General features: G+C 38.2%; 1 protein-coding gene across 1 annotated transcript in view; it reads right to left on the bottom strand.

The window, feature by feature from the left end:
- Window positions 1–22,259, bottom strand: part of Scn7a (sodium voltage-gated channel alpha subunit 7) — a 90,379-nt gene extending 68,120 nt beyond the window's left edge. Inside the window, exon 1 of the mRNA XM_036183641.1 lies at window positions 22,057–22,259. The gene's annotated coding sequence lies outside the window, so the exon portion shown is untranslated. The remainder of the gene's footprint in view (window positions 1–22,056) is intronic.
- Window positions 22,260–22,743: the final 484 nt, after the last annotated feature.

Consider the following 22,743-nt stretch of genomic DNA (forward strand, 5'->3'; position numbering starts at 1 on the left):
ACTGCTCACTGTACTAAGAAGTTTTCTCCAGTCCTCCAGAATCTCTCCCACCTGTGGGATCAACTCACCTTAACATTAAGTTATTTTCCAAATATCTTGTTCAATATGTTCATAAAACTGATACTTTTTAAAAGGTTGTTAAGAATTACCCACCTGTACAGACTCATGCTATAAAAATAATAACATTCATATATTAAACTTCACTGTGGGTTGTCAAAGTGCTTTGAATAAGTGTGATTCATGTTGCAAGTTTTCTCTTGAAATTTTTAGTAAACAATGTTTAGTGAGTTTTATAAAATTATATTCAGCATAGACATCTTTGTATATAAACCGGTGCATTAATAACCGATGATTATAATATTAAATATTAATTAATATTACTATATCATGATATAATACAGCTTGTGCCCAAAAGGAATCACTGAATCTTCTTTTTGTGCTTTTAGTGTTCACTTGTTTCCTTCTGCTGTCAAGTGCTATCTAATGTTGTCTTGCTACTTCTTAAGCACTCCTTTTATTTATGAAGTGCAGAAGTAAATTTGAAGGGTGAGTGCCTATGTTTAGCTCAATTCTTTAGAATAAATGAATTCATAAATCATAAACATGTCAAGGACCTTTTTTACATTCACACACACTGATAATGGTTGTGCTTTAGATTTTTATCATGAGCCTTGCTTACTTAACAGTGAAAAATGAAATAAAATATCAAAATTTATTTGTAAAATAAAATATAACATGATTCAACATATAAAAACATACATGGTAGAAAATATTGCAATAATGCAGGCTTATAAAGCCACTTTGACCAATGACTATGATCCATTCAACCTCATATTATCGTATATGACTTTTAAATTGATAACAATTTAGGTTGTGGTGGGAAATGACCTAGTAGAAATAAATGAAACAAATAAAATCACAAAGCTTGAAGTTGGGTAGATTGACATTCAAATTTGAAATTGCTCCTATTGTTTATAGAGATCTCAATCAAGTTAATTATATATTTTAACTTGATTTTTCAGTCATACCACTGAGATTCTTTCTTGAATTAGAGATAAAATTATACACCTTGACAAAAGTTCAATACAGGAATAGGCACATAATAGATAAGAAATCAATATAAACTTTACTGAGATTTAATTTTAATTTTAATTTTATGTGTATGAGTATTTTGCCTGCCTGTATGTCTATGTACCATGTATGCATGTAGTGTCTGTGGAGTTCAGAAGACAGCAATGGAACTCCTTAAACTGAAATTAGAGATGGTTGTTAGCCACCATCAAATCTGGGAATCAAATCTAGGTCCTCCTGATGAGCAGTTGGTAACCTTAACAACTGAGCCATCTCTCCAACTTCTTAAAAGAAATTTTATTTGTGATAAAATTTGATATGTGGATCAAATGTAATAGAATCATATATAATAACAGTGTATATAAGACACAGAAGTCTGTACTAAATGGACTCATCTGCTCACGTACCACAGGGAAGAAACAGGCTTTGTAGCAGAGAAAACTGTCAATGTGTCTTACTCAATATCAATGTCAATATTAATATCAAGTCAATACCAATTTCGCTTGCCAAGAAAGATAATATAAACTTAGACTGTGCTGATAGATGATGGAGAGGTTATCCTTCTCTATTCAGTATGGGCAAACAGGAACAAAACCTTTTTAATTAAAGTAAAATGACATTGTGGAGAGTTTATATAAAAAGAATGGAGGGTGTGTCATAGTGACAGAGAGAAAGCACAAAGCAGAAAGTCGTTGCTTCCAAGTATCTGAATGATTTCATGTGGAAGAGATACTAGATTCCCGTATTATCACAGAGGAGGAACTAGAATCAATGAGCCAATAGCAGGACAGATTTGCTTTTAAGACAGTGTTCTCTAAAATTGAATGAGTTGATGTGGGCATCATGCCTCAACTTAAGTAGTAATAGGAAGCATGCAATTATTGATAGTTGGGTGAGACATTTGCAATGGATACAACTATTGATTGATGATGTCAATATAATGTAATCTTGGAACAATCAAATGTTAAGATTCTTTAATCAAATTTAACATTAGTATTATTTTGCACGGCATCACAGGATAAAGGTTAGCTGAGACTGAAGGATTAGAAATTCAAAATATTCAAAATAGCTGAACTTACAGCATCACGATACCCATCCTAAAATAATTCCTCTATTTATTGCTTTTAGAAGCACTTAGATGGCTAGCCAACAGTAGTAAACTCATGTATATTATAATTACATTTATTAGCACAGGACATGAAAGAGATCTTTCCAGCTCATTATATGATGCTGTATTAGTGAAAATAGTCTAGACACATTTCACTGAAATCTCAAGGTTCAATTTGCCAGTCTGTTTTCTTATCATACAGTCCAAATGTAGTCTTCATTTTCTGTACCACTTCTTGTTAAAAAACCCAATGATGCCTTGTTTTATTAGCTACCAGATAGGGACCATCAGCAAAATTTCCAGTATTTGGGATCCTTCATATATATGCAGTGTAAAATGCTGTAAGATTAAGTTAGATAACACAGAATCCTTGAGCCACCTTACATTGGGACTTTATCAGGGTTCATTGTGTCCCTCAGTGTAGTAACTTATCTCCAATGACTCTTTTAGCAGTTAATCTGACACTGAAAGAAAGTATACCAAATTGTTGACTAGAGGAATGAACGGACAGTAGGCATTTGTCTTCTATGCACTGCAAGGCAGTGCAAACATTTATCAAATGGAACTGGCAGGCCTCTGACTTTTAGATGGTAGAGTGCTAACTGAATTATTAATCATTAAACCATAATTCCGTAAAAGCATTTCTGTGGGAAATTTATATAATATGCTCCAGGCACTATGCCTTCTGTTGAGCTATCTTAATACAGTATCAATGCCTAAGAACACAAAAATTAATAGTTAATCTGTCCATTAGCTGGCCTTTCTAAAATACTGAATAGCTAGTGTCAGCTTTTGGCAATAATAATATCACATTCAACTCACGGTTGCACTCTTGACAAGTTGCAGATGTATAACAGTTTAGGCTGTTCAGTAAAATGGAATTCTCTTAAGAATCAGAAAGGGTATGGAGTATATTCTTACAGAAAAAAGTTCTTGAATTTAAAATTTAATAAGGAAAAATTATCAAAATACTGTGGAAACTGTAATTATGGGTACTCCTGTTGAATGACTGCCATTTCTGAGACAAAAACTTCAAATAATCCCATTTTCTTTCATATAGTCCTTGTGAGCACCATTTTCCAGAAGAGGAAGTGTATTGCTGTCTCTTCCATGACTGCTCCTTTGTGGCACAGCTGAGTAATTGGGGAAGACCAATGCTTATTTAGTTGTGCTTAGTTCTACATTAGGATGTGTTTAATCAAAAAACCCCAAATAAGGACAAAAAGACAAGAGACTGCTCTCATGAAATCCACTCTCTGGATTCAACTCTTTGGATTTGGGGAACTGGTAATTTTATAAATTTTGGTAGGAGACTCATTGATCAACAAGCAAAAAGAAAGAGCTAGGTAATTGGGAAAAGAACTTATCTGGCTTCATATAGCTACACATAATTCTATGCTTTGGGGAAGTCAACTAAATGCACCAGTTTGTAACACAAGTCTTAAAAGTTTTATAATAAAAACAAACCTTACCAGGTGGTGGTGCCACACTCCTTTAATCCCAGCACTCAGGAGGCAGAGGCAGGCGGATCTCTGTGAGTTCGAGGCCAGCCTGATCTCCAAATCGAGTTCCAGGAAAGGCACAAAGCTACCCAGAGAAACCCTGTCTCGAAAAAAACAAAACAAACAAACAAACAAAAACCCAAACAAAACAAAAAACAAACAAACAAAAAAACCAAACAATCAAAAACCCAAACAAACCCAGAGCCAGATATTGGGGTGAAACCTGAAAGATCAGAACAACCAGCCACTAGCTTATCTCTACAAAGTCCTCAGCTTCAAGAGAGTGAGTTCCTATTTCCTCACTTCCTATATACCTTTCTGTGTCCTGCCATATTACTTCCTAGGATTAGAGGTATCAGCACTGCCTGGTTCTGTTTCTCTCATCTAGCCCACTGTGGCCTTGAACTCACAGAGATCCAGATAGATCTCTGCCTCCTGAGTGATAGGATTAAAGGTGTGTGCCACCACTGCCTGACCTCTATGTCTAATTTAGTTATTGGGTCTGTCCTCTGATCCCCAGACAAACTTTATTTGGATACACAATATATCACCAGACCACTTCACGATTTTTCACTTGGATCAAAAGACATAAAGTAGGTAGGACCTTGGGTAATCATTTTTGCAGGTAGCAGAAGTTTTTGTAGCACCTTTCAGCAGTTTGTCTGGCAAAAGTAGCAACAGTGAGAGGCTCGGTGTCCCACACTGTATGTTTGGCTCATCGAGGCTGAAGTATGTGAATCCTCAGTGGCTTTGCCATTTGATTCTGACTGTGGACCTAGCTGAGCTTTAATCTCCTCATGGATGTAAGCATGAATGTTTAAAGTTGGTTTTTAATCTAGCGTGGTAATTTTATATTTCTCTGTGTTACTTTTGTTGTTATCATTAAGCATGATTTGAAGCATTGGCAGGTGGCAGATTTCTAGATATTGAGAGGTGCCTTTCCAATTGGAGTGGGAAACTGAAGTTATTCAAGGAATGGCTGTGTAAAATGCCACCTCCTCCTCCAGTATTTTTGTATTCTCCCTGTCAGTCATTTTACATCAATTTCATTCTTCCACCAGGCATGATTTCATTTTTTTTCTTCACAATCTCATTAAAGATTTGGAGCTGTGAGATACAGCTCACACAACTATATGTTTTTGTACTACATTGTGAAGTTTGCATATTTGATATGTTCTCATTACACCAACAGGGAGGGTTCTGTATAGTTTTTTTGGGGGCTTTCTCTTTTTGTACTTTCCATGTTTGCAGAAACACATATGGCAAGCTGTGGAACTGAGAAGTTCCCATTAACCTTGGCTCCTGCACTTTTACAACCAGATCCATTTCTAGATGGCTTAATTATTTGAATGTAAATCTAAGGTGTAAATTTAAAAAACTTGAAAGGATTCTGAAAGTGAGCATGCATGAATTTTTAAACAAAAATTTATAATGGAGAGGCTGGAAAAATGTCTCAGCATATAAAGTGCTTGTTAATCAAGTGTGAAGACAGTTCAGATCCCCACCGGAATGATGGCTCTCCTATATCTCAGTGTTTGGAAAGAAGAGAAAGGATGTCCATGGACAAACTGGCTAACTGCACTAGACAAATACACAATCTTTAGGTTCAGTGAGCTTCCCCTCTTGGAAAATAAAGTGGAGAGCAATCTAGGAAGATATTCAATGTCAACCTTTAGCAATACACATGTGTATGATCTGTACACATGTGTACCCACACACATGCAAGCACATAAACACATGTATATATACATACCATGTGATAAAGAAATAAGCATAATAGAAAACCTGGTTTTACAGGGTATTGACTAATGTGCAGAGAAACATCCTAGGAAACTCTTGGTAGCATAAGTTGTTACATTTCTATGTAGGACTCTGAGATGTTGAAACAGCTCAGATGTAGCCATCCCCCACCCCCATATATGGAAATTGTCAATCAAAATAGATCAAAATATAGAATAAATTTTATACAATAGAATATAATACAAATGTTGAGCTAGGTATGATGACTCAAAAACTCACTCTATGCAACATGTACACCAAAGATTATACACTACATAACTAAATTTCTAAAAGAAGGGTAGACATATCCCAGTATGGCACTTTTCATGGAGAGTCAGTACTGTTGCAATGTGAAAAGTCTGTTAGGAATTTGGAACACACAAGTAGATATACTTATCAAAACGACACTCATTGACTCTTAAGGTTTGTGCATTTTCCCCCTGGGAAGCCATAACAAATGTGATTTTAATTGTATGTTAATAAATAAAGTAGCCTGGGGGTCAGAGCTAATAGCAAGCCATAGCAGAAGCCAGGTGGTGGTGACTCACGCCTTTAATCCCAGAAATCGACCCTTTAGTCCCAGGGAGTGATGGCATAAAGAGAAAGATATATAAGGCGTGAAGATCAGAAACTAGAAGCTTTTGGCTGGTTAGCCTCTTATGCTTCTGAGCAACAGTTCAGCTGAGGGTCATTTGGAGGAGGACTCAGAGGCTTCCAGTCTGAGGAAACAGGATCAGCTGAGGAACTGGCAAGGTGAGGTAGCTGTGGCTTAATTCTGATCTTCCTGATCTTCTAGCATTCACCCCAGTAACTGGCCTCAGGTTTGATTTTATTCATAAGACTCTTTAAGATTCCTGCTACAAATTACAGTGAACAACTGCAATACAACGACATTCTTGAAGAGTTTCCAAAATGTAGTGAGCTTTCTTCTACTTTATTTATATTTCTTTAATGATTGTACATTCAACTTGTTACTATTTTCATTGTGTTTGCTGCTATTTCCTCTTCTAACAATTGTCTCTAACTCAATTGGACATGATAATGGAAATAACAGGCTATGAAAAGTAGCCTAAAATAGCCAACGACAGAGTCACCCATATCATCAATGTTTTGACTCTTTAGATTCCCTTCCTTCCTGTGTCCAACCACACCCAATGCACTATTATTTTCTTGTACTGAGCTGAGCTTGAAGGCTGGAGATTAATGGAGAATGAGCCTGGGCTACAAAGCACTGCACACATCTCTCTAGGTTTGAAGTTCCTAGTCAGATTTAGAAGAGCAGATGTTATTGCAAGCATAATCTAAATTTGTCACAATTATTCCTTAATGGCTGGGAGTCTCAAGGGTAGAAAAACTTTCATGTGGAGATACTGAAAGAATCCAGCTGCTCAGACTTACATCTAATGGGAAATGGTCATGTCCATCTATAAGGACAGATTCTCTGGCTTCCAAAGTTGGCTGGTGTTCACTCCATGATTGCACTTTTAGTTGGCACTCCTCTATTCTTGTGGCTTCATCTCCTTATTGCAACTTTAACTTTCTTTATTCTAATTCTTCTACTTGCTCCGGAGAGCTATGATTTTATTTTGTTTTATTCTTTTCTAATATAAGCCACTGTAGATTTACTTACAGATCTAATTTTTTAGGGTTCTTTGAAACTGTGTTTTCCTCATAGTTCAGCAAATTTTGGTTAATGCTTGAAACTTAACTTCCTGGACAATAATTAACCTAATCACAGTGGGTCCAAATGTGGTTTACATTTGCTGGCTTCATATTTCCAGATTGCTTAAATCTGTTACTCTTTATTTGTCTTGCCTTACCTTACTCTAACGTTTTGATAAACATTGTTGAAATAGGACATCTTATAGAGAACATTTGGAAAGAAAGGAAGGTATCTACAATAGAGTCCTACTCAGTTTAAAGAAAAAAAACTTTGCACAAGTTCTCACTAAGTACCCCAGGTTGACCTTGATATTGAAATATTTCTATTTCAGGCTCTATATGGCTGCAATTACATGTGTTTGCTTCCATGTTTGGCCCTTATCTTTTATTATTATACTGTAACATTTTTGGAAACATTAAAGTTGTTCCCAGCCTTTTCAAAAGACTGTTAATCCATTTAATAGTCCTAAGTGACTACTAACCATAGTGTCATATCATTTATATATATATATTTTGAATTATACCCAATATTTGTACATACTTAATGAATGCTATACAGTGTATTGATTAGTGTACAGTAGGTGTTTTGCTTTGTATCTTCATTCATAGGACATATAAGTATAAGATGCTAAACACACATGCACTAGTGCTGTTAACATAGAATAAAGAAAGTGCATAATTTAAGGAGAATGGAATGCAGACTCTTAAACAAATTAGAACCAACTTTTACCTTGTTTAGCCTTGAAAAAGACTTCCAGAAGAAGAGACCAAGATTATTCCAAATGCTCATGAACCTGGATTGTCTCAGTGGTCAAACTGAACTTTTGTCTTGTACAATAAATTAATCAATGACTTTCTGATGTGAAAAGTGACACAGTCAGTGGTCATTATAAGCTTATAAGTAGACAGCATCAGATAGTAAGAACAACAATGAAACCTCCCTGATTTCAAAATTGCAAGAGCCATGAGTGTAAGAAGAGACTACTAGGATTCAATAGCAGGAAGAGATGCTAGTAAGAGTTCAATAAAGTCCTCCCAAGGATCTCCTAAAAAATACCATTATGACCTATGACTGTGATAAATCAATAGAGAAATGTATCTATTAAGTTTACAATGTATATCTGGGTCTGCCTTAAATGTTCTTACTTTACTTAATATTTCCAAGTATCAATGGTATTTCATTCCCTGCTTGGGATCCTGAAAAGTCATTTAACCCAGTATTTTAAATTGTTTACTTCATCTTATTTCTCCAGATGTTCTAAATATTTCCAATGCCTGGTGAAATCATTAGAATTTCTGGGTCATCCCTTGTTACCTCCTCAAAATGATGAAGTTGCAAAGAATCAGGGTTGTCTTAGAATTCTGTCTGATAGATCCCTTCTGTCAGATCCTACACCAAAAATTCCTGGATCATGATTACATTAGAAACAAACAAGTAATAGAAAAAGTACCCTGTCACTCCTCACAGGGAGATGAAGGTGTCTCCATCACGCAACCAGACTCTCTAATTTGGCTCCTGCAATCTTAGAACAACTGACTCCTCTGAGATGAATGGCCTGACTGATGTCTGTGGAAAAAGAAACTCCAGAACTAGAAATATCTCTAGATGCCTGAGAAGTTCTCATGAGCAGCTCAGTATGTGTATCTTTCTGGTATCTTTACTCTTGCTAGATTTCCCTGGCCCTTCACTGATGCCTAGCTTCTCAGTAGAGGAAGTAAGTACATAGGCTCTAAACCTGTCTTCTGAACCAATGACCAGACTGGTAAGTTTGATCTAGTTTTTATATAAGCCCAACCCTAAACCTCTAATATCTGCTCTGCCCATGTTTGCATGACATGAACACAAAACCTTCATCAGTGTGCTTGACCCTGGGAGTGGAAGTTGATTTAAGGTTTCTGATTTGCATTTCAGGAAGCCGGTAGTCTCTGTGAGGACAAAATGAGAGTTTCAATAGCTGATTTGTGCACTGTGGAGTGAGATAGTCTTATCAGCACTGCTGAAAAGAATATTAGCTTTTCGCAGTACATCAGAATTCTCCATGGTCTATTTATCAAGAAGGAAGAAACAGTGGTCTGAACCAGAGAACCTTAGAGATCTGGGGTGCATCCCCATGAGGTGAATCTGATGCACACTGAAGACAGAAAGATACATTAATAACCGTGCTCTAAAGCCAGGCAGGAAAACTCTAACTACAAATGGCGCCCAACGTATTGGCAAGAGTTTCCACCTAAAACCTGAGAAAAAAGATTCTAAACGGAGCTAAAAACAGCTTTGTAGTTGTCTCTCTCAAGTTAGCGGCAGCCTGCCGGTTTGAGCTACTCTGGCGGGTTCCTGGCGTGTGCGTCTGACCTGTACTGCGGCGGGAATGAGGAATCTACAAGCGACACTTTACTCTGCTGCGTGGTGGATTTAGCCTTTGGTAGTTTAAAAAAAAAAAAAAAAAAAGTTTCTGGGCTATGCACTGCTTTGATAGAACTGCTTCTGATAGCTGATGGTACACATGGCTCCAGACCCAGAGCTGGCGGTAAACAGTGCCACCGCCATGTTGGGAAACTGAGGTGGGTGGAGCCAGCAGCCACAGCAGCGTTTCAGGCTTACAAAGATGGATATTACACAGAGAATCTGGTTTATGTTGTCTTTGGGATTTTTAACCACAGAAAAATATTTAAAAGCTCTTGAGTTAAACAAAAATGTAAATTTTAAAGGTACCTTGACTTTGAAATTTGGATATAAGGATATGTTGCTTTGGAAAGGAGTCTCTGCTTTTGTTTCCACAGAAAGCCAGAGGCTGTGGATTTGTTCCAGATTAATATATATCAGGTTTGATCAGCCAAGACCACCTGAAAGGTCTCCGATGACACCATGGCCCAGATGATCCGACATCCAGAATGGTTTCAAGACAACTGGCTCAGAGGTTCACCCTCACGGACTACTCCATAATCCTAAAATTTTCTTTGTATCCCCATAAGATACAGCGCCCCCCTCCAGCAGGAAGTAGTAAGAGAAACTACGCCCAAATTCCCAAAATTATCAAGCTGGCTTTGGAGATAGAATTGGCTCACTCCTTCTCTAAACCCAGACATATTGCTAAAAGAAAAGGTTAAGAGATTCTTGTGTCCCAAATCAGAAGAGCCCTCTGGTGTGGGACAGAGAAATACCAATATTTTTCTTTAAAGCAGGTTGATTATAAATGTGATCTCTTTCTAAAGATAAAAAGGGGATATGATATAGATATAATAGGATGAAAGGGTAGATTAAGGAAGGAACTTACTTCTAAAGAGCAACAACTTGTTTAAAATGTTTTACATTGGTTTAGATTTTAGTCTATTGATACAAACTTAAAGTTAATTTTGTTATACTGTGTGTATATTTCTAATCGTGTTTAAGGTATTATGTTTGTATAGCTCATTTTAAATTGTAATGGATAATTAAAAATAGATTAATAATTAGTCATCTATGATAATCATACTCGTAGCCATGTTAGTTAAGTCTACTAGGTATACATAGAGATATTTCAGATAGATAGGTAATCTTCAAATACTTCAAAGACCTACAGAATATGGCATTTAAAATACTTTTACAATTTAGACTTTCTGGACAGTGAGACATGTCTGCTCCTGGCAGCACCGATTTACTTCAGAGAGGAGGATGGGCATTGAAGACATTTCATATCTTATCTTCACCTTGGCAAAATTAGCCATTTTGGCAAGAAACTGTTCTTGCCTGGACTGCTCGATCAAGTGGACATGCAAGACCCATAGAAAGGTGACCACTGAACTTTGCTTGACAAAATGGTCCTTCAGGTTCCTGCTTCACAGAGGAAACTGCCAGACATTCTACAGGACACTGAGAGAAGTGACCAAGAGACTCTAGCCCTGTGAGCTAAAGACAAATGCCCCAACTTTACAAAGGAACATTAGGTGACTGTCCAGGCTGCCAGCTGTCTCTGTCTACTCTTGCAAGACTCCTGAAAAATGCTTACATCCTTCTCCCGGTTCTTAGGTAATATTATATCCTTCTGAGGTCTTTGATGTGGTTGAAGACTAGATAGTTATAATTTCCTCAGTTATGATACAAGATAAGTTAGATATAAAACCTTAGACTCACAAATATAAGGTAGATAGGATATCTTCTTTAATATTGTAACTGTAATTCTTGCTTGATAATTGTTTTATGTAATTGTACTATGTAAAAGTTAAAACCTTCCTTAAAAAAAAAAGAAAAGGGGAAGTGCTGTGTATATCGCTCTGTGTAAATAAAGTTCTGATTGGCCAGTGGCCAGGCAGGAAGTATAGGCGGGACAAGAGAGAAGAAAGAGAATTCTGGGATGGAGAAGGCTGGGGAGAGACACTGCCAGCCGCCGCCATGAGAAGCAACATGTAAAGACACTGGTAAGCCACGAGCCATGTGGCAAAGTATAGATTAACAGAAATGGGTTAATTTAAGATAGAAGAAGCAGACAACAAGCAGCCTGCCACGGCCATACAGTTTGTAAGCAATATAAGTTTCTATGTGCTTTCTTGGTTGGGTCTGAGCGACTGTGGGACTGGCGGGTAAGAGAGATTTGTCCTGACTGTGAGCCAGGCAGGAAAACTCTAACTACACTCTACTTAAACATCTTCCTACAACTCTATGGCACATACATCATTAGATTTCTTTTTTGCCTTCTGTTTTAATCTCAATAAACATGCAGATAAGAGGGTTCAACCATAAACTAATGCCAGCAAAAGAAATAACTGCTTAAGAACTCCTGCTTATCGAGAACTTTTACACTCCTTTCTCTTCATTAGGCATCCCCTTCCCCCAGCTGCTCAGTTTCTCTTCCTTCTCTGAGTTCTGTGCTGGTGATGACCTGGTCAGGGTTGTATTCTGGTAACAGAAGGCCTTGAATACTTAAGCCCCCGTGTTTAAAATTAAATACATGGGAGCCTCCATCTTATTCCATGCCTAATATTTGCCTACTTGGTAAACACTTCATCCTTTTCCTTCTATTCTCTCCTCTTCTTTCCAAGATGTCCTGTCTTACCTTCAAATAGTACAGTCAAAATTTCTCAGTAGCTAGAGATAGTTTGACTGAACACCAGCTGTGGAGGAAAGCTATCAACAACACCCTCTTTCATTTTCCAAAAGAATCCAGATTCAGATGATGAATTACTTGGCCACTCAATCACTGAGCCAATGATAGGCTTCTCCAAACTCAGCTCACTAGGTTAAGCCAGCTTCGGTACCATTCTCTGTCCACAGCTGCTGTTTCATCCTCTTAGAAATAATGATGGGCAGGCTGAAGCAATGGCTCAGAGGTTAAGAGCATTAGCTGCTCTTCCAGAGGTCCTGAGTTCAATTCCCAGCAACCACATGGTGGTTTACAACCATCTATAATTTGATCTGGTGTCCTCTTCTTGCATGTAGGTAGAACACTGTATATATAATGAATAAATAAATCTTTAAAAAAATGAAGAACATGAAAAAATGGGATGTCATAGTCAATGTTTTTTTTTTCTTCTTATTCCTATTCCCAGTTTCGCCCCTCTTTTCCAGTTTGGCGTCTAGAGCAGAATCTGCAATGCTGCAGCCAATCAGAGCAGCCAAATTCTCCAGAGATTTTAGGTAACCACCCAATGCCTCATCATGATTATTCCTATTTGGGGGTATTTAATATACTGAATGTAAATGATTAATCAGCATGCTTTATGGGAACTAGGGGTATTTATCAAGAAACAAATGTGTAGATTAGTTTTGACAGAGAATTGTAATAGATATCATCTGTATACATCCGTATATGGATGTACATATGAACATTTCCAGGAAACTTCCAAAAACTTTTAGCTTAGCAAATAAGGATATGGAGCATAGAAAAGAATCACATAAATGAAGAATAAGGAAAAAGAAAACCAAAAGTTCAGTACAGTAGATCCATCAAGTAAAGGCAGCATCTCAGATGCCAATTTCATGCAGACATAATAGTATGAAACTATTTCTCATTTAATAGTTATCACACTATTTTGAATGAGTAGTGCATCAGACATGGACTATTACACCAGTGCCATTGAAATAATTGTTTTTAAAACCGTGAGAATTATAAGTCTACTATAATATGTTAAATAAGATTTACTCCAGACACTGACATGGGTGGAAGGCAGAAGGAAGCCAACATTGAAGAGGAGATGAATTTTCGAGATACAGGAAGCTAACTGCTAATCAATTTATCCACTTAATGGTCAATTTAGACTGACATCTTTGGTTGTGGCTGCTTCACTGCACTTAGTAGATGCATTGTAGCTTATATTTCATCTTCGTTGCATTCTAGGATGACTCACAGCTGAACCCTCTGATACATTCTTTCCTCTCAGATCTCTCTGACTAGAATCTATTTTCTCCACAGAGTATAGCAAAGTGATCTTATTCAGTACACTGATCTTTTCTTTTATCTTTTAAATGGGACTCTATGAAATACATAATCATTGATTTTTGAAAGTAGATGCTTACAAGGGAAAATGATTGAAGCTAATAAGATTCTGAGAAGCCTGAATAAAATTAGCATAATCAATAATTTTAATGGTGAAACTCTATAGAGACATCATGGAGACTTATTTCAGTGAACAACCTTTGATTGACTGGCATATGGAGGTAGGCAATGGCCACTCTGATACACTTGAGATCAGAGTATAAATGTCTTTTTTCTTTGGGGTAAAATAATTTGCAGTCAGTATGGATTGTCACCATTCAGACATTGAAACATCATACAGTGAAATTTTGAGGCTAAAGGGTAACTTGATTGAGATAACTCCAGTCTATCTAGATTTTGGCAGCCATCTGAAATTCTTCCTTTCTTTAATCTCTTTGGTGTTCTCCTTTGCATTGACTCTGGATTAGTTATTGCAGGTATTAGATGCCCAGTCTGTAACTTGTCCTTCATAGACAGTTAAGCCTGACCTATGGACTTTGCCATGTTGTCTTGGGACCTAGGCTCTTTGCTGCTGTTCTGTAACCCGGTCAATTAGTTTTGGCTTTCGAGTGTACTCTTCTGTATAACCACCAATTCTAGCTCACTCTGACAGTTTCTGCCAGCACACTCCCACCCCATTTTTATTGATTGTTTGGGAATCTCACAACATGCTTCCTGATAGCGCTTGCCTCCCAGTCTTCTCAGGTCCAACCCCATTACTCCGTTTTCCCCTCCCCCCAACAAAGTCCATTTTGAGTTGTCCTTGTACTCATTGGAGCATGGCCAAATTTCTAGTGGCCAGTGCTACAAGGGAGGATGAGTCTTTCTCCCCAACCCCAGAAGCCATTAGGTGAGGAGATCCATGCAGTGGCCAGAACAAGGCAGGGCTAGTTCTCTTGTGCTGACATCACCAGCATCACCACATACAGGGCAGTCCTGTGGGCCTATGCAAAGGGGGACCAGCTCTCCCACCAGCCAACACACTCTTAGAAAGTGTCATCTTGGGAAATTAAAATAGAAATAAACAACTTTCTGAAGAATGTAAGCATACTTTAATATTTTGTAAAGTGTATCTTATATTTTATTAACTTTTATTTTAGGATCACAATGCAATGCTTGTCACAGAATATATTCTGCAATGATTAAGTCAAGCTAAGTAACATATTCACCACCTCTCATAGGTTCAATTAGTAGGGAGAATATTTACCATATAGTCTTTTAGCAATTTTGAAATGCATGTACACAAATATTGTTGATTATACTGTACCACAGGGCAAACCTTTGTAACATTCTTCCTACCTTACTGAAATTTTGAATGTTTTGGCCAGCATCATCTCTTGTATTCCACAATCCCATCCTTAGGTAACCATCATATTCCACTCTAAAGTCAGACGATTTTAAATTTTACATTATCTTCCTTTTTAAAATTTTATTATTATCCCTTAGAAACTTGTTTGTTTTCTAATGAGAGACAGAAAGGGGGCAGATCTATATGGGAGCAGAGATGGGAAGTGGAGGGAGGGAAAACAGTAATAAGGATTATGTATGAGAAAAAAAGTCCATTTTCAGTAAAAAGAAAAAAATCTATATATATGATCCTGAAATACAGCTGGTCCTTACTACCCATGTGTTGCATGTTTAGGGATTCAACCAAGAACAGAGAAAAAACCACTCATAAAAAGCACTGTATATTTTCTGAACATATATAAGTATTTTCTTCTCATTATGCTATAAACAGTACAGCATTATATGTTATAGATGTGATATATATATATATATGTATATATATATACATACATTGGCATATGTTGTAGGTAATCTAGGGATGACTTAATATATATGGGAAGAGATGCATGCATAAATGAAAACATTACATGACTTGATATAAAAAACATAAAATTCTACAGATTTTGGCATTCACAAGGAAATCCTGGGACCAATCTAGTATGAATGCCAGGGTGCATAATATGTTCCAGATCCATCCACATTGTAATGAATATGTGCATATAGGAACTGAAATCAGAATTTTTAAGAAATTATCAGCATGAACATATTAATTATATGATTATTTACCACACTGATGATACAGAAGCAACCTCAGTATTTATCAACGGAAGAGTGGATAAAGCAAATATATAAATTTCAGCCTAAAGAGGAAAAAAAATAACACAGAATTTTCTGTTTTTGTCTGATTATAATTCAGTCTTTCCTATGAATTATAAACTACAAATAATGTCCTAGTATGTAAAGGACTGTCATCAAAATCTAAAGTACAAGTTCCATCACAGTTTTAAGGGACAAATTTCACCTTGAGTCTAGAAAACCTAGATTTTATAATGCCTCAATGTTTTTTGTTTGTGTTTTCCAAGACAGTGTTTCTCTGTGTAGCCTTGGCTGCCCTAGAACTCACTCTATACACCAGAATGTCCTAAAACTCACAGAGATCACCTGCCTCTGCCTCATGTTCTGTAATGATTAAATCAAGCTAAGTAACCTATCCACATGAGTGCTAGGATTCAAGGTGTGTGCCAACACTGCCCAGCTCTCATGTCTCAGTTTCAAAACCAGGATTGATGGTCCTAAGTATGTCTTGTACTGAAGGAGGAGGGATTAATGTCACCCACATTCTGAGGGGCAGAGTCAATTTAATTATAAGAACAGAAACAGTACAAAGTCTTGAGATCACTACCACTGCCAGGTGTGGGACACTACCCTAAGAAGTATTGCTCAGAATGGCCCAGAAAGCCCCAAACAACACAGACTGTAGCTATTCCTCTTGGCTGTTCACTAGAACTACATGGTAGGAGCCTATTATAAAACAACACATACTTTGGTTGTTGGACACAGAGAAATCAAGCTCAAAATGAACTGGAAGCTTCCTTTCTGATAAATAGAAGTACTCAATAGGCAGCTGGGGAAGAAAGTCATTAGGGATGGTGGTGGCTTAAAAGAAAATGGCCCCCCAAAGAGAGTGACACTATTAGGAGGTGTGGCTTTGTTGGAGCAAGTGTGGTCTTGTTGGAGGAAATGTGTCACTGTGGAAGCAGGCTTTGGGGTTTCATATATGCTTAAGTCACCTAGTGTCTCAGATCCCTTCTGTTGCCTACCTATCAAGATGTAAGTAAGTCTCTGAGCTCCAATACCATGTCTACATGCACACCATCATGTCACATCATGATAATAATGGACTAAGCCTCTGAAAATGTAAGCCATCCCAATTAAATGTTTTTATGAGAACTTTTGTAAGAGTCATGGTGTCTCTTCACAGCAATTGATACCCTAAGACAGTAGTCTTTCCCAGTGGTAGGCTTGAAGGCTATAATACTGACCTAACTGGCAAGATCGACCTCTTGGTGCAATACTGGAGACTATTCCAAAGTAACCATCTCTGTATGATTAGATTGGAGCCTTGTCCCACTGGAGGGAATGCATATCTGATACTAGAAAGCTCCGTGGCTACTGGGGAGATCACATACCTTAGGAGGACACTTACTATTAGTGTTTGCTAAATAGTAAACTACATATGATTTAGAACTTTCTAAATAATGATTTTTGTGACTGTCGATAGATGCTACTCTCATACTTGATTAGAGTACTGGCTTGTTTTTCCAACAAATAACAATGAATACAGAGTCCCATGGTTGCTCAAGATGCAGGGAATAAGTAACTATAATAACTATCTATGGCTATACTACCTTAAATGCGCTCTGTCACTTGAGAATAAGTGACTAAATAAGCCATCTATATCACCCCCTCCAAAGCTCATGGAATATTGTAGAAGGGACAAGTAGAATGTTGGAGCCTGATAATGTAGAACAGAACTGTTAGACACTGTATGGTTATTAAGGGGTCACTGAAATTGCAAACTCACAGCTAGGATGGTTTCCTGCACTGGGATTCACAAGACAGGGCCTTTCAGCATTCAATCTTGGATGTTTCATCTGTCAGATGAAAACATTCTCTTTAACCTCAAAGGAGCCATCATTCATTGCTGGGAATGTGAGATTTTTCTTAGCTGATATTGTATCACTCGAGAAATACAGAAATAGACCAAGAGAGGGAAAATGAGAAGTATTTATACAAGCTAATTCTATGTGAAGAAAGATACTATTGTAGCTAGGAAACTATTGGCTGCTGATAGATGCTGGGAAAAGGGGAAGTCTTCTTATCTTTCCCCAGTTATGCAGCTACTGGTGAGTCCACCATACTCTAACAGACTACTCACACCCTTCCTTATAGACAGAGTCTTGGTTAAATTTGTGAGTCACAACACACACACACACACACACACACACACACACACACACACACACACACACACAATGACTTGACAATGGAAAGGAGACTTGTAAGGAGGAGTGAGAATTGATGGGGAAAGAAAGGAAATTAGAGTGTAAAGGAAGGTGAGTATTCCCCGAATGCACCTTATATATTTATGTAATTGTCAAAAAGACTAACTTTATTTTTTTTTAAAAAAGAAAAAAATCCAATGAAAATTCAATATGAATTTGAATGCCTGGAAGGATACACAGGGTATTAAGTCTGGAAGAAAGTGGGTTTCAACACGGTGAACTTTCATAACTATCCAGATAGTGGAATTATGGGAGGACTCTGGGCACCAAAATGAATGCTGCTTCTTTTGACCTATGTCCACTTGAACTTTTCTATGCCAATTACAAGGCCCCTAAGGTCTCCTACGGAGATGGTGAAAACTCTCATACTGGGCTTGTCTGGTCTATCAAACAAGCATGCTGGGAAAGAGCCAAAAGCTTTCAAAATGAAATATTCTTACAAGCTTAGTCTGTCAGACCCTTGACCAGAAGAAGCTGGCTGAGGTCCATTTACAACCTCAAAGGAGAGGAATGCATTCTTGTCTCTGTTTGAGAAATACAAAGGGAATCCAGTAATGAATGTAGCTTGCACAGTCCCCAGCAATCTAAGACCTTTTAGACAACAGTTTAAGATACCACTAGATCTACGACATGCCCTTTTTAAATCCAGAATTATGACATTTCCTGAGGGCCTGAAGGACTTTCAGAATGGCCTCTTTACTTCTATTCACAGCCCCTAGTCTGTCTCATTTTCTAGGATCCCTGAGTCTCCAAAAGTCACTCTCGGTTTTCCAGTGTGAAAAACTAAACCCAGTGGATGCCCACCCCTTCTCAAATTGGAGAGCAACAACAGAGAAATGTTTAAAACAATTTTGGCAAATGACCATGAATTAGTTTTTAATATCACTTTGCACTGGGTAAAACATGACCAACAATGGACTATACAGTCAAGAGAAGATAGAAGCTACAGACCAGAGCCAAGTTTATAATCTCTAATTAGTGGTTCAGGCCATGTGGATTCTGGGAGGACTGGGAGGGAAAGGGTGCTGAACTATAAGCTTCAGTCTCTGTGTTTAAAGTACACAGGATGAAAGAATCTACTGGACACTGTTTATTCATTCAGGGATGATGGTCCCCAAAGAAGCAGCATCTAATGTTCTAGGCTAAAATCAAATGTACTAATTATAGACATTTCAAATTTGAATTTCTATAAGTAGGACCCTATCTTCAGCTCTTCTTTCAAACAAGATCTTTGATACCTACACAGAGAGGTTGATACCTGACTCTCTGATATGGAGCTATGCCTGGTTATGCTCATCCATCTTCAGCAGACTGAACTCAGTCAGACAAGCTGCACCAAGATCAGTGAGACTCAGTTGCTTTGTATAGTAGGCTAGTACAACAAAATGGATCCTGGTTTATAAGGAAAGAAGCAAAGGCTACATAAATATGTGGAGAACAGAATTTTAACTAGGTCAAGAGATATAACACAATTAAGAAATATCCACAGGAACTATCACAATGAAAACATTCTCCTCAAAGCCAAAGGCTCCATCTTTTAGTGTTTGGGAGCTGGGATTTTTCTTTACTTTTCTTTTCTTTTCTTTTCTTTTCTTTTCTTTTCTTTTCTTTTCTTTTCTTTTCTTTTCTTTTCTTTTCTTCAAGACAGGGTTTCTCTGTGTAGCTTTGCGTCTTTCCTGGAACTCGCTTTGTAGACTAGGCTGGCCTCAAAGATACAGAGATCTGCCTGCCCCTGCCTCTCGAGTGCTGGGATTGAAGGCATGTGCCAGCACTGCGCAGCAAGGAGGTGGGATTTTTCTAAGTCATTAGAATACCACCAAGGAGACACAGAAGAGAAGAGTAGAATAAGACAAAGAAAATGATATCTGTTTCTACAAATTAACCTCATGTGAGGAAAGACAGCATCTTTGTGGATGGCCAGGAAAGGTGGGTAGAGGCTGTAGATAGTCTCAAATTGGTCAACATTGATATTGGCTTGTGGAAATAAAAGGCCAGACTCCAAAAAATAACAATAATTAAAGGAATAGAAGCCATGAATTTTGGAGAGAGCAATGGGTTAGGAAAAAGGTAATACAGTAAAAAAAAAAAATGGGGCAAGCAAAGGGGTAAAAGAATGTAATTGTGTTATAATTTCAAAAATTAAAAATGTTTTCAAAAGGTCTCTTTTGCACTGATGTTTCTACCATAATCTTTGGAGTAAAAGTATAAGTAGTGGCTAGAAACTTGTGAGTCAATCTGAGTACTGCTCTGCCATGCAGAGCTTATTCCAGTGAGGTGTAGAGCTGGGAATATTAGCATAATTCTTATGCAAGGAAATGTTGAGCAAAGGACTGAGTCTCCATTTCTAGTCTGATGAGACATGACTTTGCCTCCTTTCGGCAAATTCAGTAATAGCATGCATCAGTTACCTTACTCATGTCCTTCCCACCTAAGAACCAGGGGACAGAACATCCAGATACCAAGGGTTTAGTTCTTGCACCAGTTCTCCAGGTGAGTCTGATGAGCAGCACTAGTGTACAGGCCCTCATTCCGTTATCCAGGGCTTGCTAGCCTGTTTCCCAGAGTCTTACGACCAATGTCAGTTGCTTCTATTATTTTAAACACATCTGTAAGTAAAGGGGAGGTTCATGGTATCCCTTGGTGTACTGTAAGACTTAGTGGATTTCTGTAGCTGAGAGTTTTTAATGCCTAAACGTGATTATACATATTTATAGCTATAGCAAATAAGCACACAGCAAAAGCAAAATTTTAAAGTGAAAAGAGAAAAAATGTGAAATATGTTTACAGAATCCTCAAGGGTGTTAGAATATGACTGGCACATATTTTCAAAGGATGGACTATTACAGGTTACAATAAACTTGTCCAAAGACTACCTTTTTCCGCAGTACTACAGTTCAAATGAGACACACTGGCCAAAGTCAGGAAAAACACAGATAAACTCCTTGTGTAACCAACAGTTACACAAACATTTGCTTCTCTAAAATAATCTATATTGTCTTTACTAGTCCTTAACAGGAATTTGTGATGTATCATTTACAAATCAGAGGAACAAATTGAAATCAAGTTAAATATTAGCAATTAACTTTTTATGCAAAATGAAAATAAAGTTTTATAATTCTAAATGCCAAAAATATTAGGATTGAGATTCTATTTCGATTGTGAGACAGCCCAATAACTTGGGAAATTATTGTTTATAGTATGAAAGTAGGATGTCAGCTGTAACATGAGTAGAGGAAGCATAGAGGAAGAGGAAGGGGGCCAGTACTCCTCCTGGGCCTTGGCTGTGTTACTTACAAAAGCAGCAGCTGACTATAGCTCCTTAGGGCTAGCCATGGCAGGCAAGGAGCCAGGACTCTGATCACTCCGCAGCAGGTCCCTTCTACTGTGTCCCAAATTCTCCCCATTTGCCCACCAAAATATTGTCATGTTCTATTATGTTCTATTTCAGATGTTCCTAGCCCAATATCCACATGGCACGTTGACAGGGTCCATCAGCTGAGACTTCTGCATAGGTTCAGCATCGGTACTGATCTGAGAGTGTCCTATGTCTTGGAGATAACATGACCAGCACAGCATCACCAAGTCTAAAAGGAAAACAGTTGCTAGAAAGAATGTGTTTGGGAGACTAAATAATGCAACAAACAAAACATACACCACACTGAACCAAATATGCCGAACGCGAGCTGTTCAAAATAAAGACATCGTTTCCAATGATAGTCTTCCTCTGCTTCAATACTGATGTTGTCACATCAAAAGTTCTTCTCTTGAAGGCACAAAATTAGCCCAAACACAGAGACTGAACTCCTTAACAGTATAGTTACAACTCACATAACCTCTTGCTCCATCTATTCTAACCATCACCCTCTAGGGGCTTGTAGACATTTTACAGTAACAGAACATCTCTTGACTTCAGCTTACCTGGTTAGGTGAGCTAACTAACCACATATACAGAGCAAACACCCACCTTGCAGCTGTTAGTTCAGGTCCTGATCTTAACGTTCATTCTGGTTCTCAAACATTATTTTCCAAAGATTGATCAGAGGGTGGGGTGAATGGAGTGGGAAGGAAAAGCTGGACCCAGCATGAGCTATCCTCATCGTGAGATTGTCACTATAAGAAAAAAAAATTGCACTTACTTGCTGCCAAATGATAGTCTTCACGGAAAGCCCAGCAAGAGCCCCAGAAGCAAGGCTCCTGAGAGCGCTTTGCTCTCCTGGGCTTCTCTTTCTTCTCAGCTCTCTGCTCAGGAGGCTGTTATGCTTTGCTTGCTCTCCCCAGCTGCTGCTAGCTAGACACTTAGCCACCTGCGTGATTCTACAGTCACAGCCCTAGAGACCACCTGCAGACTGATGCCCAGCAAGCCTAGTAGCTGTTTTTGTGTCCTTTGCCTCCCTCCCTCCCTTCTGTTGGCCACTCCCCCACCCTCTTTGCCAGGCCAGCCGGTGACTCTAGAAGCCAGATAAGCGTGGGCGGGTGATATTGACAGAGACCCAGCTGCAGAGGCAATAACAGCTTCAGCAGTGGATTTTCATCCTCCTGCTGCCTGGGAAGGAGCCAGTCAGACAAGTGGGATTGGGATCTAGTGAAGAGGAGAGAGGGAGAGAGAAAGAGAGAGAGAGAGAGAGAGAGAGAGAGAGAGAGAGAGAAAGAGAGAGAAAGCAGGGCAAGGACTTGAAGGAGTGAAGGGTCAAAAGCCTGGGAGAAGAGCAAGAGCAGGATGTGGCTAACTTGTGTTCCTGGGCCACTGGAGTGTGTGAAAAGGGGGAGGAGAGGGAAGAGAGACAGGAGGGCAGCAAACACAAGACCCTGATCTTCAGAAAGCT

The sequence above is a fragment of the Onychomys torridus genome, chromosome 4, assembly GCF_903995425.1.
Source record: "Onychomys torridus chromosome 4, mOncTor1.1, whole genome shotgun sequence".
Lineage (NCBI taxonomy): Eukaryota > Metazoa > Chordata > Mammalia > Rodentia > Cricetidae > Onychomys > Onychomys torridus.